This window comes from Parasteatoda tepidariorum, chromosome 4, assembly GCF_043381705.1.
Source record: "Parasteatoda tepidariorum isolate YZ-2023 chromosome 4, CAS_Ptep_4.0, whole genome shotgun sequence".
NCBI classification, from domain to species: Eukaryota; Metazoa; Arthropoda; class Arachnida; order Araneae; family Theridiidae; genus Parasteatoda; species Parasteatoda tepidariorum.
Window position 1 is genome coordinate 14,965,315 of NC_092207.1, and position 19,435 is coordinate 14,984,749.

A 19,435-nucleotide genomic window follows, 5' to 3' on the forward strand; every position below is an offset into this window, starting at 1 on the left:
AGGGGTTTTAGAAGCATTTAGATACAATAAATTGAAAGCGTATTATAAAATGCAGATCAAGCTGTTTTATAAAGTACATTTGATAAAATTAGCCTAATGTAAACGTTAAGTATATAATAGTGAAAAATATTGTTTATACAATTGCCAGTCTTTAGAAATATTATGCTTTGAAATATTATAAATCGAATATATTCTTTTTTTAAATAAAAACTAAAACTGCATTTTTTTTAGTTCAAGTAAAAGTATAAAAAAATTTATGCACTTCCATTATATTTTATATACGAGGCGCATCCGGAAAGAAAGTTTCCCTATTTTGTAAAAAAAAGGAACTCATACTTTCAGGAACATATTTATTGGCAACAAATACAGCAATATTTCAGCTTATTTTTTTAAAATAGCTACCACCAGAATTGAGACACTTGTCGTATCGTGGGATCAGCTTTTGTATCCCTCTGCCGCCTGTGAATGGAACCACGTGGTGATACAGTAAACACTGACCGTTACTGTGAAACACTGCGAGAATTGCTACATGCCATTCAAAACAAGAGGCGTGGAATGCTTAATGCAGGTGTTGTACTCCTCCATGGCAATGCTCATCCACATACGGCTCGACGCACAGCAGCTGTTTTGACGGAATTTGACTCGGAGTTGTTTGATCATCCACCCTACAGCCCTGATCTTGCTCNGATTTATTCTTGAATTATGCAAGATATTCGTATAGATTTTCTATTTCTTAAAGATGTATTGCAATACTTAAATGTATTGAATTAAGAGTTTATTGTATTTTTAAACGTGCAGCAATATTTGAATAAAGAGCTCTGATAATCCGCAGTTGTATTTGAAAGCATAGTAATTTTAATGCATATACATCGTGAAAATTTACAGCAATCAGTATTCAAACATAAAGCATAGTTTTGAATGTATAGCGCTAGCAATTAACATAGAGAAATATTTAAATTTATAGCACTAACTATCTATAGTTATATTTATATGTTTATCAATATTTTAAAATGTTCAGCAATATTTTTAAATGTATAGTAATATTTTTAAAAGTACAGAAAAGTTTTTTTTTAATGTCCAGTTGTATTTTTCACAATAAAATAATATTTAACTGTATAGTAATAAATTTTATAACAATGTTTTTAAATGCACAGCACTAACAATTTATTGAGATATTTCAATACATACCATTGGTGTTGTAAATTAATATCTGATTGTTTAGCATAATTTTAAGGCATAATATTAGCAGTGTATTCTAATCTGTGAACTAAGTCATATCTGTGGATTACAGTATACATTTAAATGTTGTTACATATTAATTTCGCTGTAAATGCAAATGCAAATACTTTATACAGTTATTTTTCAATACTTGAATAGTATTGAAGCATAACTGTATAAAGTATTTGAATGTACAGTTATATTAATATATACCAGCATTTAAATGTATAACATCATTTTTTAGCAATATTTAAACTTATGATTTTATTTTAATGTTCAGTAGTATAACCGCATAGAAGTATTGTAATGCTTAACAGTATGAATGTACACTGTAAAATATTCTGGATCAAATTTCGGTATAAAGTATTATTATTTAATTAGTAAACATTTGGGTGCATCATCCACTCCATTTTTATCATAAAATATTATGCCATACTTTTTACAGTAATATTTATTTAATTGCAGTAATTCAGTGACTTTGCGGTAATTATTACTGTAAAAATTACGGTATTTCAGTTTTTTTTGTTTCGGAATATGTTATGGTAGAAATGGATCTTATGGGATTACATTCTTTACATAATGTTTTCTGATTTAATTATTTGAAATTATATTTGATTAAGACAAAAATAAAAAATTTTAAGAGCTTAGTGGTAAACAACAATATTTCATCAACAATATTTCATCATCAATTTTACAACAATTTCATCAATTTCGCAACAATTTGCTACTCTTCCTATGTAAATGTCTTATAGAATTAATTTTTGAAGACAATTTGAGATAAAATAATTTGTCTCCATATAAATACCCATTTGCAACTCTTCTTTTTTAGATTCCTTATAGAATTAATTTTTGAAGACAATTTGAGTTTGAGTTATATTTCACTACACAAATAGCCATTTGCTACTCTCCCTATGTTGGTTCTTCATAGAATAAATTTTTGAAGATAATTTGGGATGAAGACAGTTTGAGATTAAATAATTTTTCATCTTATAAATAACCATTTGCAACTGTTCCTATGTATAGTCCTAATAGAATTGATTTTTGAAGATTATTTGAGATTAAATAATTTTTCACTATATTAATAACCATTTAAAACTCTTCCTATGTGTATTTCTTATGGAATTAATTTCTGAAGAAAATTTGAAAATTTATTTATGAAATTTAATGACTTCTCTATTTACGGTTTATTATGTGTTGCCATTTTCATTTGAACCATGCTAAATATTGAAAGAGCTGTTAGTAACTCTGATATCGACTTAGTCCCTTAAATAGTATTAAAGATTAATAGTCTATTATTTGAGCTGAGGGGTTTTAGAAGCCTTTAGATATAATAAATTGAAAGCGCTTTATAAAATGCAGGTCAAGCTGTTTTCTAAAGTACATTTGATAAAATTAGCCTAATGTAAACGTTAAGTAATTAACTGTGAAAAATATTGTTTATACAATTGTCAGTATCTAGAAACATTATGCTTTAAAATATTATAAATCGAATAGATTCTTTTTTTTAAATAAAACCTAAAACTGCATTTTTTTTTTAGTTCAAGTAAAAGTATAAAAATATTTATGCACTTCCATTATATTTTATATACAAGGCGCATCCAGAAAGTAAGTTTCCCTATTTTTTTTAAAAAAAAAAGAACTCATACTTTCAGGAACATATTTATTGGCAACAAATACAGCAATATTTCAGCTTATTTTTTTAAAATAGCCACCACCAGAATTGAGACACTTGTCGTATCGTGGGATCAACTTTTGTATCCTTCTGTCGTAGAACTCTGCCGCCTGTGAATGGAACCACGTGGTGATACAGTAAACGCTGACCGTTACTGTGAAACACTGCGGAAATTGCGACATGCCATTCAAAACAAGAGGCGTGGAATGTTTAATTCAGGTGTTGTACTCCTCCATGGCAATGCTCATCCACATACGGCTCGACGCACAGCAGCTGTTTTGATGAAATTTGACTCGGAGTTGTTTGATCATCCACCCTACAGCCCTGATCTTGCTCCCAGCGATTTTCCCGTTTTCTTACACCTCAAGAAATTCCTGTCCTCTGGTGAGCATTTTGGCAACGACGAAGAGCTGAAGACGTCTGTCACGCGCTGGTTTCATTCACAGGTGGCAGAGTTCTATGACAGAGGGATACAAAAATTAATCCCACGATACGACAAGTGTCTCAATTCTGGTGGTGGCTATTTTAAAAAAATAAGCTGAAACATAGCTGTTCTTGTTGCCAATAAATATTTTCCTGAAAGTATGAGTTCTTTTTTTTAAAAAAAAATAGGGAAACTTACTTTCTGGATGCGCCTCGTATTTATGAAATAAAATTACATTCACAAGTTTTAGATTATAATATTATGCATTAAAGTATTTGAGACGAAAACACTATCTATGCTCTTAAACCAGGTTACAAGTTAAATTAGTATTTATAACAGTATTCCAATACGCGAAATAATGAGATAAGTCCAGTTATTTAAAATAAAATCGAATGCGTTTTCTCATATTTAATTGCTTTCTCAAAACTTGTTTCCCTAATTTCAAAAATTTTAAGTATAGTCAATCATCCCATAGATACGTTCACGAGTTTTCTGCGTTTATATGGAGAAAATTAAATCCACAGATTAGTTTTATATCATTGTTCGAGCCCCAATTCCGGAGGGTTCGAGAATAAAACAAAACTAAACAAAAAAGTTCTAAATAGCTCGCCAAAGAATGGAAGAGAAAGGCAAAAAGGAGCAAAAATAATAGAACGAATGAAAGAAACACCGATAATAATTTACTTATCGCCTCTCGTAGAAAGTAATAATGAGAAGAGAGAAGAAATAAGACTTCAAAAAAAACAGGGGGAGCGAAACTGCAAAAATCAGGGGGTTTCGTGCATAAACTTCGCCATAGAAGAAGCTCTTAAAAATCATGCCTCATCGTGGGAGAGGCACTTTACAAAGAAGTCCAAGTTTTTATCTGGTCCAACGAATAGAGAATCACTGCATTAGGAAAAATCTCGAAAAGGGAGTGGGGGGGATAAAAAGGGATGTCTGTGACTCGATTCGGGATAAAAATAAAAAGAAAAAGAAAGGAAAAGACTTTTAACTTCTTTATTGTACCAGATCCGGAGCACAAAAAGCGTTAGGTCTGTTTCGTAAAGCATTTTAGCTGTTATCGATTAAGTAATTACACTTTTATTTTTCCAAGATCGTCACCCCCCTATTTTTTTTATTTGTTTGTTTATTTTAATCCTTCTCCTTCCTTGGAGTCCCATCCCCCCTCCGGCTTACTTTTAAGAAAAAGAAAGCTTAACAAATGATGCACCTTTTTAGAAAGTTTTAAGTTTTTTTTCTTCTTGCTGGAGAGGCGTTGGCGATCTTGCTGGCGCCGTTTTTAATGGTAAGCTTGGAGGATTTGTTAGTATGCGTTGGAGAAAAGTTGACTAATTTTTAATGAGCACAAGCGATGAAGATTCTTTTCACTAACTTCAAGACTAGATAGACAAATGTATAAATTTTTACAAAGTTGAGAAGTATCTTCGTTTGAAATTAGAAATAGTTTCACAGTAAATAATGCTATTACCTTTTATAATTATGATCACATTATTTAAAAAATGTACTATAAATTGTTCAAACATAATTTTAATTGCCACAAAAATAACATCTACTCGAGAGGCCGGGATGGCCTAGTTGGTAAGGCACTGGACCCATGTCCAGGAACACGTGGGTTCGATCCACGCCGGCCAAAGACCGTGTAGTAAATTGTGACTGATGCACATTAAATCTGTCGAGTCACAAAGCCTTCCATGTTCCCATAGCAAATCATAACTCTGGGGGTACTGATCCAGGAGTTTCCTTGTCTTCTGGATCAGTTCAAAATTGCAAGACTGTGGAGTTGAACATTAGTAGTTGTAAACCCAAAATTGGGTCGGCTGTTCAAGGACTGTTATAAAAAAAAGAAAAGAAGGAAACATCTACTTGAAATTAAGGAAAACTAACCTCCACAATAAAATTGCTCATTTTTTCACTAAAATTACCTTTAAGTAAACCCAGAAACATTTTTATTTACCCTTTACATTGAAAATATGGGCAATTACTGCAATCTATATCTTAAATTTCCCTTTAAATCTCTATTTTATTCAGTTATTTTCTTTATTTTTTTATTTTTTATTTTATGTTTATCGATTATTTTTAAATTGTGGGAATAAAAATATTGCTGCGTCATCAATTTTGTACGATAGAAAAGTAATCTACTAGAAAAAAGGATTTAATAACTTTTGCTCAAAAAATTGCTCAATTACTAAGGTGGACAATTAATTACTATAATGGATGGGTACAGCAATTTACTAATGAATAAATCAGTACAACATTTAATAATTTTTAAATGACAAAATAAATATTATTAATTGCGTTTTTCAAAAATCACTTTATTAATGTTTTTGAAACATTTAAATTGCAAACATTGAAACATTGACATTGCAAAATGTTCTAAATGGTTTAAAATACTTTAGGTACGGTCGATTTTGTAATAATAATGGTAATAATGGTTTAAGATACTTTAGGTAGGTATATTTTGCTACCATCTATTTACTAGAAAAAAAAAATTTTTACTCCTGAAAAAATATTTTGTAATTTTGTAAATCAATCAATATTTTACTAATAAAAGTATTTTTACAACTGTTTTTTTTCTTCCTTTTTTCAAATTTTTTTTTAAAAGTTATTTTACAATTCCATCAAGATTCTCACCTTAATCTCCCCTTGGTTTTAACCTAGCCAGTACATAGTTCGAGGCACAGAAATTTTTTTTTAAATAACTATTATTGGGAATTCTTTTGCTGTTGTTTATTTTTGCACCACCTACTTGCAAATCTAAAAAAGTACATTTTCAACCGAAATAAAACGTTGTTGAAACAAAACTTTCTGTATTTTGTGATATTATTTCCGTATATTTATGTGATATAGTTTAGTTTAACTTAAACGTGAGAAAGCAGAGTCTGTGTCACATTGATCTTGGAGGTATAAGGACTGTATAATTTTCATTCTTTTGAGTCTCTGCGCATTTTTTGGTATCCATAACAGTTATGGTTATACTTTTAAAATAAATGATGGTTTTGATACAGTTTTTGGTGCTCAAAGTTTATGAAAATACATACATATTTGATTCTTTTTAAAATTAACAATAATAATTATTTTATGAATTAAAAATAAATCTTTTTTTTAGGATTTAATAAGTCAAATGCAGAGTATCCAAGTACTCATTTTGATGTTCAAAGGATAGCGTTGCTGAATAACGGAACTGATGAGGTATTCTAAATTTACCCCATTTTAATGATTTTTGTGACTTGTATGAGCCTTTACAGATTATGTCCCAGGAGTGGTTGCGAAGATGAGATAGGAGTCGCTTAATATTATGATGAGGTCGTGAGTTCGAACTCGGCATCCAACTAAACAACCGACATGTATACACAGTAAAGTATACGTTGCTCAGGGGATAGAGCGTCCGCCTTCCAATTAAGTGAGCCGCATTCGAATCTCAGCAATGCCTGGTTGATTCAAATTCTATACCTGACTCTCACCGACAGCAGTCCTGACATAAAATATCATCAGTGGTAGACGGATCATGGGTTAGAGTCACCTTGCCGTCAGGCAAACCATAGGAGGTTTTTGTGGTTTTCCGCTCCATGTAACGCAAAAGTTAGTTCCATCAAAAAGTCCTCCACGAAGGCAAAATTTAACCCGATACTTTGATTCAAAAGTTCTCTTGTCTTTTGGATTGGATTCAAAATTACAAGGCTAAGGAGTTGAAAATTAGCAGTCGTAAACTCAAAAAATTGGATCGGCTGTGAAACAACGGTTATAAAATAAAATAAAATCTTTGGTGTCTGAAAGCCGTGACGGAATTTTTCTTAAACTTTGAACCGTCATATCAGGTCAATGGTCATGTAAGTAAGTGTTTGCCGCATAAAGTCCTTAGATTAGATTATTCTATCACAAAATACAATTTAGGCGACGCTTTTCAGACGGTGGTCGGATGTGGATAAAACTTGACGTATACGCTTTGTGAATGATTAGAAAATGAAATCTGCATTAAAAACGGGAATTTTCTGTGATTTGGCGCAGTTTTGCAAACTGAAACGTCTACTTGATCAACCTGAAGCAAAATCTTCTTGGTTGTACTACTGTAACAATTATTCTCCGCAAGAAAGAAATTTAATATTGAAGTCAGAACAACATCAATCTGCCAATTGCTCAGCGCCTCTCAAGTCATCGGGACTAACTATAGTTGAAAATGCTTAAAAGCGTTTTGAACATATGCTTGTACAAAAGAAATGCACTGGAGTCTTTGATTTAATAAGGTTTTTGTTTATCTGAATTGTGTTATAGCCTTATGCGTGGTCTTTCTTCACCTGGTAGTTGAAATTTGAACTATTTATTATTGCCTAGTTTCAATGATATCCGTCAATTAATATATTCTCTGTGGAAATCTAAACACTGTAACTGTAACCAATCTGTTTCTTTTCCTTAGCAACATAACATAGGTCAACTTTTTCACATTATAACGCTTGAGGTTAATTTCACTTCCTCAACTTCGAATCGATGTTTTCGTTTGTTTTACCTCATCGTTATGCTGAAAGTTATTAAACATCTTTAGATTACTCTAACAATAATCTTTCAACCAGCCACCTTACCCACCAATACCACACAAGAGATCAAGTAAAAAAAAAAAGAATAAAAAACCCAGATACAATTACAGTTACTGAGCTTCAGTGCGCCATGAAATATGGCGCTAATCCTCTAGCACCTACGACATGACGGATGAAGGGTACGAAGCTCTTTTCATAATTGCTCTGCACAAAAGGACACTCTTTTTTGCTACATACTCACAGCTATTTTTCAAGACATTTTTCTTTTTTCCCCTTCATTCTTTCACCCCTAAGCACCCCCCTCTCAATGCTAAGTGATGTTGCCTTCAACCTTCCCTCGAAGATATAAATCGGTGTTTGAAGGGGCAAATTTGTCAGGGTTATGGATTCGTCAGAAATGTGTTGATGCCCCAAGGAGAGAGAGGGTGGGGTGGACGGGTAGCGATTTGCAGTTGGGGGAGGAATTGATTTTTGAAAAAGACCCGGGGCTCAATTTGTTTAGATGAAACGGAATACATACATTTTGTTCTGTTGCCACCCCCTTTTTTGTTCGAATGTCCCTGTTACGAGTCGACTTGTCTTAAGTGAGTTCTTAATCGATATACATACGACATAATGTCTCGCTTTTATTATTGACTTTGTTGTCAAAGTATGAGAGATGTTTTCCTGTTATCAGGATAAAAGTATCAGTTTAAGTCGGGAGATGTGGGTACTCATGCAAATATTGGAAGTTCGTGATTTGTTTTTTTAATGGTATTTGGGTATACTGTTGGAATTATCAGTTAAAGCTGAATCTCAAGACTTCGGGTCAGTTGCTAATAATGAAATACGCCTCGCAACCCATGGATCTAGTCTGAAATTAACAGAGCTTATCGGATTTCTGTTAATGTGTTATGAAACAGAAGTTTTGATTTGCGAAAATCTGTAGATGGTAACAGGAACAATCAATTTAATCAATATAGTAACAGGAGTAATCAATAATGATGCTCAACCAAAGTTGGCTTATCAGGTGATGCTATCTCAATTTCCGCAGTCTTTGCACTTGAGTCGGCCATTTCTAGCGTTTGTCAAGAACAAGGATGAAGTTTGCCTTTGAAAGCTTAGTTTCTATACCACAAAAGTATGGTCTAAACTATCGAGATGTTTCTGATAGCTGTATGGGAAAACCAAAGAGCTCCGTAATTTTTACTGAAGTGCTTTGGTAATGATTTTGGAAAAATTAACTATAAAATATAATTCTATGATGAGCGATAAAATTCGTAAAATGTGGACAAATTTGGTAGTTTTATCATGATACTTCAGAACATGGCATAAAAACCATTTGTTTATTTAAATATGCTCTTCAGTTTTGTAATTTTTACTAAGAGTGTGGTAATAAAAACCATAATTTTGAAATCCTGAATTTCTTCTAAGCCGTTACCATGTGAACGAAAAAATTACTAAATGAATGGTTTAATTACGGTATATTTTGGTTTTATTAAGCATAATTATGCTGCTTTTTCCACCAGAAATGCCATTACAGTACTGTAATATTACAAGAAACTTTTCTCTGTGAAAGCTAACTTGAAAGGGGCATCATTCCGAGGTAGAAATCCTTCATGGAAAATTCTGTTTTACCTACATTAGTAATTTAAAATTAAAAGTATCGAAAACAAGTGACTTCATGTAAACCTTGAGGAAACCACGAAGTTTTAAATGCAGAATTTTTTTCTTTCAAACATCAGAATGCAAACAAATTATACAAGATTACTCAGAATTACTCAGTTGTTAATAAAACCTACAATTATTCGCTAACATCTTGGTGCTACGAAAGGAATTTTCAAAAATTTTAAATTTCTAATTTTACTCTAGGTTTACATGAACTTAATTTTATCTAAATTCTAAATATTAAATCACCAATGCAAGTAAAACTTAATCTACCATGAAAAATTTCTCTCCTGATATAGCGTACTCTTAGCAATCTAAAGCTGATGAATGGCAGAGTGGAGTGCGTCCAGTTACTCAGACCAGAATAGAACTTGTTTGTAGTTAAACACTCTAACCTCTATAAAGGTAAAAAAATACTGGGGATATTAGCAGTGATATCAAGTTTAATAAAAAAAATGATAAACTAACTAATAATAGGATTGATGGACTAGTTAGTAATAAGATTAATTAATTAAAATAGGTATAAAATTGTTTTATTAAATAAGTATGAGATTGACAAACTAAATTTACAATTTTCGTTTTCTCAGTAAAATTATTCAATATTTTTTTTATAGTGATTTCATTTCTATTTTCAAAAAGCCTCGGTGTTGATAAAAAAAATGCTGAAAAGCAAACTAATGAATTTATCTGCAAAACGAAGAGTTTGTGTTAAAAAAAATATACGCATAAAGTAATGCAATACACACTAATAAAAATATTTGGAGGCAGGCAATCTTATCCAATCGCTGTACTGTGTATGATTCAATCTTATTTGAGACATTCTATTGTGAATTTAAATTTCTGTAGTTCTGAATTTAAAATCACAAATCACTGATGACCCTATATAAACCAATACTGTCCAATCATTGTAATAATTTACCAATCACTACACAATGTATCATTCAATCTTAACCGAGAGATTTTATGATGAATTATGATTGAAATATCAGTAGTTCTAAATTAAAATGCAACTCGTCGACAATCAATGAATGTTAATAAATCTCTTCTAATAATTTTATCAGTATACTGTGTATCAGTAAATCTTATCCATGAAATTCCGTTTTGAATTAGAATTGAAAAATCTGTAGTCCTAAATTGAAAATCCCAATTCTTGGAAAATCAATGCTAGTATATTAATCGATCTTGCCCAATCTCTATATCAATGTACCGATTGATATATATTATATATCATCAAATCGCAACCTAGAGATTCCATTATGAATTGCGATTTCCTAAATAAAAAATCGTAACTCGTTGAAAATCTGTAATAGAATATTTAATCAATGTTAATCAATCGTTGTAGCGATATACTGATAAATATACGTGATGTTCAAAGGATNGTAGAAAAAAAAAAGAATAAAAAACCCAGATACAATTACAGTTACTGAGCTTCAGTGCGCCATGAAATATGGCGCTAATCCTCTAGCACCTACGACATGACGGATGAAGGGTACGAAGCTCTTTTCATAATTGCTCTGCACAAAAGGACACTCTTTTTTGCTACATACTCACAGCTATTTTTCAAGACATTTTTCTTTTTTCCCCTTCATTCTTTCACCCCTAAGCACCCCCCTCTCAATGCTAAGTGATGTTGCCTTCAACCTTCCCTCGAAGATATAAATCGGTGTTTGAAGGGGCAAATTTGTCAGGGTTATGGATTCGTCAGAAATGTGTTGATGCCCCAAGGAGAGAGAGGATGGGGTGGACGGGTAGCGATTTGCAGTTGGGGGAGGAATTGATTTTTGAAAAAGACCCGGGGCTCAATTTGTTTAGATGAAACGGAATACATACATTTTGTTCTGTTGCCACCCCCTTTTTTGTTCGAATGTCCCTGTTACGAGTCGACTTGTCTTAAGTGAGTTCTTAATCGATATACATACGACATAATGTCTCGCTTTTATTATTGACTTTGTTGTCAAAGTATGAGAGATGTTTTCCTGTTATCAGGATAAAAGTTTCAGTTTAAATGTGTTTAAGTCGGGAGATGTGGGTACTCATGCAAATATTGGAAGTTCGTGATTTGTTTTTTTAATGGTATTTGAGTACACTGTTGGGATTATCAGTTAAAGCTGAATCTTAAGACTTCTGGTCAGGTGCTAATAATGAAATACGCCTCGCAACTCAAGGATCTAGTTTGAAGTTATCAGAGCTTATCGAATTTTTGTTAATGAATAACGAAACAGAAATTTAGATTTTCGAAAACCTGTAGATGGTAACAAGAACAATCAATATAATCAATATGGTAACAATCAAAATGTTAACAGGAGTAATCAATAATGACTCTCTACCAAAGTTGTCTTATCAGATGATGCTATCTCAATTTCCGCAGTCTCTGCGCTTGAGTCGGCAATTTCTAGCGTTTGTCAAGAACAAGGATGAAGTTTGCCTTTGAAAGCTTAGTTTCTTTGCCACAAAAGTATGGTCTAAACGATCGGGATACGGTAACATTTACCGTGGTTCTGACTGCTCTATGGGAAGACAAAAAAATCCGTAATTTTTACCAAAGTGCTTTGGTAATGATTTTGGGAAAATTAACTATAAAATATGGTTCTATAATGCGCGATAAAATTCGGAAAATGTGGAAAAATTTGGTAGTTTTATCATGATACTTTTGAACATGGCATACAAACCATTTGTTCATTTAAATTTGCTCTTCAGTTTTGTATTTTTCACTAAGAGTGTGGTAATAAAAACTATAATTTTGAATTTCATCTAAGCAGTTACCTTATGAGCGAAAAAATTACCAAATGAATGGTTTAATTACGGTATATTTCGGTTTTATTAAGCATAATTATGCTGCCTTTTCCACCTGAAATGTCATTGCAGTACTGTAATATTACAATAAACTTTTCTCCATGAAAGCAAACTTGAAAAGGGCATTATACCTAGGTAGAAATCCTTCATGGGAAATTCTTTTTCACCTACATTAGTCATTTAGAATTAAAAGTATCGAAAAAAATTACTTCACGTAAACCTTGAGTAAGCGACGAAATTTTAAGTGCCGAATTCTTTTTCTCCAAGCATCAGTATGCAAACAAATTAGGGCAAAATTACTCAGAATTACTCAGTTGTTAAGAAAACCTGTAATTATTTGTTAATATCCTGATGCTACGAAAGGAATTTCTCAACATTTGAAACTTCTAATTCTACTCTTGGTTTACTTGAACTCAATTTTATATAAATTCTAAATATTAAGTTACCAATTCAAGTAAAACTTAATCTGCCATGAAAAATTTCTCTCTTAATATAGAGTTCTCTTAACAATTTAACATTGATGCATGACTGAGTGAACTGAGTCCAGCTACTCACACCAGAATCGAACTTGTTTGCAGTCAAACACGCTGACCTCTATAAAGATAAAAAAATACTGCGGATATTAACAGTAATATCGACTTTTTGTCGTATGCCTGTTTAGGCAGAGAGGGTGCGAATGACTTCTGCCACACCATTCATTCAGCCACAAACCCGTTTATAGGGCGGATCACATTCACACACACAAAGGAGAAAGGACATAGAACACACAGAGAGAAAGAAACATCCATGCCTTGCCCGGGATTCGAACCCAGAACCTTTCTGGTGCAAGGACAGTTCCCTGCCCCCTACACAGGCCGGTCGGCATCGACTTTAATAAAAGAAATGATAAACCAAATAATAATAGGATTGATGGACTAGTTAATAATAAGATTAATTAATTAAACAAGTATAAAATCGTTTAATCAGATAAGTATAGCATTGGCAAACTAAATTTACAATTTTCGTTTTCACAGTAAAAATATTCGATTTTTTTTTCTATAGAGATTTCATTTCGATTTTTCAATAAACCTCGGTTTTAAAAGAAATTCTCAAGAGCAAACTAATGGATTTATCTGTAAAACGAAGAGTTTGTGTTAAAAAAATATACACATAAAGTAATGCAATACACACAAATAAAAATATTTGGAAGCAAGCAATCTTATCCAATCGCTGTACTGTGTATGATTTAATCTTATTTGCGACATTCTATTGTGAATTTTAATTTAAATTTCTGTAGTTCTGAATTTAAAATCACAAATCATCGACGACCCTATATAAATCAATATTGTCCAATCATTGCAATAATTTACCAATCACTACACAATGTATCATCCAATCTTAACCAAAAGATTTTATAATGAATTATGATTGAAATATCTGTAGTCGGAATTAAAATTGCAAATCGTCGATAATCAATGAATGTTAATCAATCTCATCTTCTAATAATGTTATAAATATACTGTGTATCAGTAAATTTTATCCATGAGATTCCGTTATGAATTAGGATTGAAATGTCTGTAGTCCTAAATTGAAAATACCGATTCAGAGAAAATCAATGCTAGTATATTAATTGATATTGCCCAAACTCTATATCAATGTATCGATCAATATATTGCGTATCATTCAATCTTGACCTAGAGATTCCAATATGAATGGTGATTGAAATATCTGTAGTCCTAAATTAAAAAATTAGAAGTTGTTGAAAATCAGTAGTAGTATATTAATCAATCTTGTTCAATCGCTGTATCAATATACTGACAAATATACAATACGTCATTCAATCATCTCCGAGAGATTCCATTATGAATTGTAGTTGAAATGTCTGTAGTTCTGAATAAAAAAAAAACATAAATTGTTGAAAATAAGTAGTAGTCTATTTACCAGTCTTGTTAGATCTTTGTATCAATAAACTTATAAATATACAATGCGTCATACTATCGTATCCGAGGGATTCCATTATGAATTGTGATTGAAATGTCTGTAGTCCTGAACTACAAAATCATAAATCGTTGAAAAACAGTAGTAGTATCAATCTTGTTCAATCGTTGTATCGTTGTACTTATATACAATGCGTCAGTCAATCGTATCCTACAGATTCCATTATGAATTGCGATTTCCTAAATAAAAAATCGTGATTCGTTGAAAATCTGTAAATCTCGTTAATCAATGTTAATCAATCGTTGTAGCAATATACTGATAAATATACAATGCGCTATTCAATCGTCTCCGAGAGATTCCATTAAGAATTGCAACTAAAATGTCTGTAGTTCTGAATCAAAAATCATAAATCGAGGAAAATCAGTAGTAGTATATTTAATCAATGTTAATTAAGCGTTGTTGCAATATACTGATAAATATACAATGCGCTGTTCAAGCGTCTGCGAGAGATTCCATAATGAGTTTTAATTGAAATGTCTGTAGTGCTGAATCAAAAATCATAAATCGAGGAAAATCAGTAGTGGTATATTTAATCAATGTTAATTAATCGTTGTTGTAATATACTGATAAATATACAATGCGCCTTTCAATCGTAGATGAATTAAGAATTGAATAAATTTGTTACGCAATTTATGAATTGAGTAATCAAACGTAACTTTAGCATGAATTCTATTTTAATTTTTTAGTTAATTCTTATTGAAGATCATAATTTTTTCTTAGCACCGATATACATTTATTAAACAATTTTAAATTCATTATTTTTATCCATCCCTTTTTTCAAATCAATTTCAGATTCATGGGGATAAATTAGCTTTCACCCACTCATATCTCAATTTAAGGATTTTTTTTCTCAATGTTTTCAACACAATTTGGATATAGAAAAACCCTATATTAATTTTTTTTTTAAAAAAGTTTCTTATTTTAATAATCCCTCCGAAAATAATTAAAATTCCCTCCATGCATTGAAGAGGTGTCACCAGCCATGTTCTAAAAACTGAGAGGCGCTATCGTTATTCTGGTCTAATTAGACCCCCACTTCTTCCCCTTCCCCACAATTGCATCTCCATTTTCAAGGTGATAAGTAGATGAAAAGTGCCGAGAAAAAATATATTTTTCAAAATAAAAAAAGATGAGAAAAGATGCAAAGTCTCTCAAGGGATGCTCCCCATCCTCTTAAGTGCCTCTCAAGCATCCTATGAGATGAATTCCTTATCATCATTAGCCTGATCAAGATATTACTCAGAGAAATGAATGCAAATTCTTGAAGTGAGATGCCTTTCTTCCTTATTAATAAAACAATAACCGCATCCAAGAGCATCTCATTTCTCCCACCGCACAAAACTTCGTTAGTGATGGGGATGCCGTTGCTATAGTAACGGCATCTACCAATCAATGAGAAGCACTCACTTTTTCCCTTCGCAATTATAATACTTCTCCCCCATCATACTATACTTCTTTTATCACGCCTCAAGCCCCAATCTGAGGACGATTAAATTTTTTTTAAGCATTTTTTAAGCTACCCATCTTTCGCATTTCTCCGTTCGATATGTGCCTTGTTTGTTTTGTTTGACATCGACGAAAAGAACGAAAAAAACTCAGTTATTTTTTTTTTTATTCAACCTCACGCACTGCTTTCGCTCTTGTGATAATTTGTTCGATATTTCGCTTTCGGTGCGAAAAAAAAAGAAAATATATATATCGGGTTAAAAACCGAGTTTTTTCTTTTAAGTATATCGTAAAAGAGGGAGGGGATAGCAGAGTGAGGTGGAGGGAGAAAAAAAAGAATAAAATAGTTCGTGTCCAAACAGGATTTCTCTTGTATAGTTTGCGCTTTTAATTTTAAATGGGAAGGGGAAAGAATTTGTCTAGAAGAATAAACGGCTCTCTTTTCGTTTTTATCGTCCTATTATGTTCTTTATGGAATTGTTTGTTCTGTATTTTCCCTTTAGTTTGAAATATGATAACCCGGAGGCTATTCCATCTACGATCTACACTAGAAGCAGTTAAAACCTTTTATCTCTTTCAACAAATTGTTTGAATGTCTACAAAATATATTTTCATTTGTCTTGCAAGAAAGAATAGTAATTGTTTCTGATAATGTAGTTTCTTTAATGGCATTTAAAATAAATTACATATTTTTGTTACGGTATTAGAATTATTAAGTACTTTAAAAGAAATAATGCTAAATTATTGAATTCCTGTGTATTATTCATTTTTTTTAAATTAGCAGTATATAAGTGTCATTCAGCATATTATTGTCCCGAGTTACTAAATATGCTAAAGAAAATACAATAAATTATGAAAATGCTATGGATTGTTAATTCTTTCGATGAACAATTTAAATCATCCATTTAGCATATTATCGCCTAGAAGATACCAAATATACTAATTAGAGTAGGCTAATTAATAAGGATAATATGTATTGCTCATTCTTCAAGTGAGCATTATATTAGAGTTATTTAAACCTTTGAATAAATGAAATCTGTCCTTAAGTAATTTTTTTATCCTGAGAAAATTAAATATATTCGCGAAAATAAGTTATAACCGTCGTTGAACAGCCGTCCCAATTTTTGGGTTTACGAGTACTAATGTTCAACTACGCAGCCTTGTAATTTTTAATCCAATCCAGAAGACAAGGGAACTCCTGGATTAAGTATTAGGAGAAATTTACCTTCATGGAGGACTTCTTGATGGAACTAACCCACATTTACGTTACACGGAGAGGAAGACCTCGAGAATATCCCACTGTTAGCCTGACGACATGGGAACTCTAACCCTTGAACCGCTTACCTTTGAGGATATTTCACGTCAGCTCTGTGGTTGGTGTGAGCCGGGTGTGCAATTCGTATCGACTAGCCATTGCCAGGATTCGAACCCGGTCACCTCATTGGAAGGTGAACTCTCCATCTCCTGAGCCATCGCGACTCTCACTAAACAATCCGCCTTTGTTGACCAAAGTGATTACCTATCAAAATTATCCTGCGCAACTTTATATTAACCAAGCCAGAAGCACAGCACAACTGTGTTTAAATATTCCTGTTCTTCAACCTCTTCTCCAATCCTAACTCCTTAATTAGGTTTAAATAATACATTAACCAAATTTTTCCCCATTTAACTGTAAACCGTCCCTTTCAAGGCACAGAAAGTCTTTAATTTTCATTTTAACTACTATCAAGAGACATCCTCGCTATTGACAATTAAATTTTAGAAATATTTTAAAATCTGCCCGGTTTCCATTAATTTGCACAAACCACCGTAAGTATAAGTTCGTGATTTTTTAGCATAATAGACAGTACTCTATTATTCTATTCTTCTATTATTAGGATTCTATAGCTTACGAGTTTACTATTTCATCATTCTGTCTTATTTCAGTATAATTAGAACTCTATGGAATAATTTCGAAATCGGTCTGTATCGCATAAAAAGAAATGGTGTTGGGTGCCTTTATGCAATCTTGCCTTTGAAACTTTCCTTTATGCAATCACTTGGATATTCTTTATGAAGTAGCTGCATTAGTGCTGTTGTTGACGTATGCCATTTAATGCAGATGGAGTGCGATTGTTCTTGTTTTTCCAGTGGCGCCATCTATGGCCAAGAATTCGACTTCTGCCATACCCATACGCCACATCCGTTTATAGGGTGGACCCATTCATACATCCATTCATTCCTCCACAGATCGTAATTTTGACCTGAATCAGAGAACGATCAATCTCCAATTCAGTACCCCCAGAGGTATTGATTTGTTATGGGAACATGGAGGACTTCGAGACTCGACAGATTTAACGTGCATCAGTCACCATTTGCTACACGGGGAGTCTTCTGCCTGCAGGGATCGAACCCACGACCACTTGGACATGGGGCCAGTGCCCTACCAACCAGGCTATTCCGGCCAACTGCATTAGTTCGTGATCAATATGAATCGCACGGAACAGGTGTTGTTGAGTTCAGAGTCTATTTTAATTGTAGAAGAATGTGAAGAAAATGCCTCGGTTCAATCATTGTAGTATTTTTTATGATGAGTACCTAAGTTCTTGTCCAAGTTGAATTTCAATTCATATGTTGTTATTGGATGATGCTTATAAACAACAAATAGCTCTCGTGATGAAATTAAAACAAAGCGTCCACATTTGATCAATGGAAAATGTAGATTTTTTTTCATCACAAGTCACTGGACATAGACTTGAAATTTATAAGTTAAACTGAAAAATTCTCGCTACGCAAAAATCAATGTCAATATAAATTCCATTTATTATATTACATATGTCAAAACAAGTCGAATGTGAAAGCATTTTATTGCGTTATCAAGCACTTAAACATCCTTTTTCTTCAAGCACTTAAACATTTTCCTTAAAAATGAATACGCATTTTTTAATCAAAGAAGGAATTTAAAAATGTATTAATCATTAAAGAACAGTTACGGAAAATTTAAAATTTGTTTTTTTTTTTAATAAATAAAAATATGATGCATTTCTTTTAGTGTCATCTCTTTTGTAATAACCTTATTACAGTTTCATACATTAAAGTTAAATAAATTATTTTACATAAAAAACAATAATTTTTATCTTAAGATATTTCTTAAGAAAATAAGCATTAAAAGGGGAAAAATAAAATATTAAAACCACTTTACTTGCCACACCCTGTGTATAAACAGCTTTTTTCGTTAAAACCACTTTACCCCAAAACCAATATACAGGTCGTGGGGTCAAAACATCCCCAAAAGAACAAAAACCAAACACGATACAAATAAAATTAGAATAGGTTTGGAATGAATGAGGACTGTCGTTTGGAAACGAATTTATAGTCTCACGTGATCTACCTACCTACTTCCAACATCAATTACCAATGATATCTGCTGGGGATGACACAAGACTTTTATGGATGGTGACCAAGACTTTGGTGAAATCTTAATGAAATGTTGATTACAGAAGACTTTATCAAAGTCGTATTTTACGTTGCGACATTTTAATTTGTTCAGATCCGCAAACGAACATTCCTTTTATTATTTAACAGGAATGCTTTATTCTCTGTGTTGTTTTGCTTTTCCTCGGGTGGGGCCAATTGATTAGAGACTGGGTGATCTATTGATTTATGGTGATATATATACAATTTTTAATTATCGCTATGATTAAAAGTGAATTCTCGCGGTGTATCGTGATTATCACGTCTAACGAT

General features: G+C 32.3%; 1 long non-coding RNA gene across 1 annotated transcript in view; it reads left to right on the plus strand.

Moving 5' to 3' along the window:
• LOC107441404 (uncharacterized) overlaps positions 1–19,435 on the plus strand; it is a 265,160-nt gene that overhangs the window by 145,005 nt on the left and 100,720 nt on the right. The window contains exon 5 of the long non-coding RNA XR_001583730.3: positions 6,424–6,506. This is a non-coding gene — a long non-coding RNA (uncharacterized lncRNA). The remainder of the gene's footprint in view (positions 1–6,423; positions 6,507–19,435) is intronic.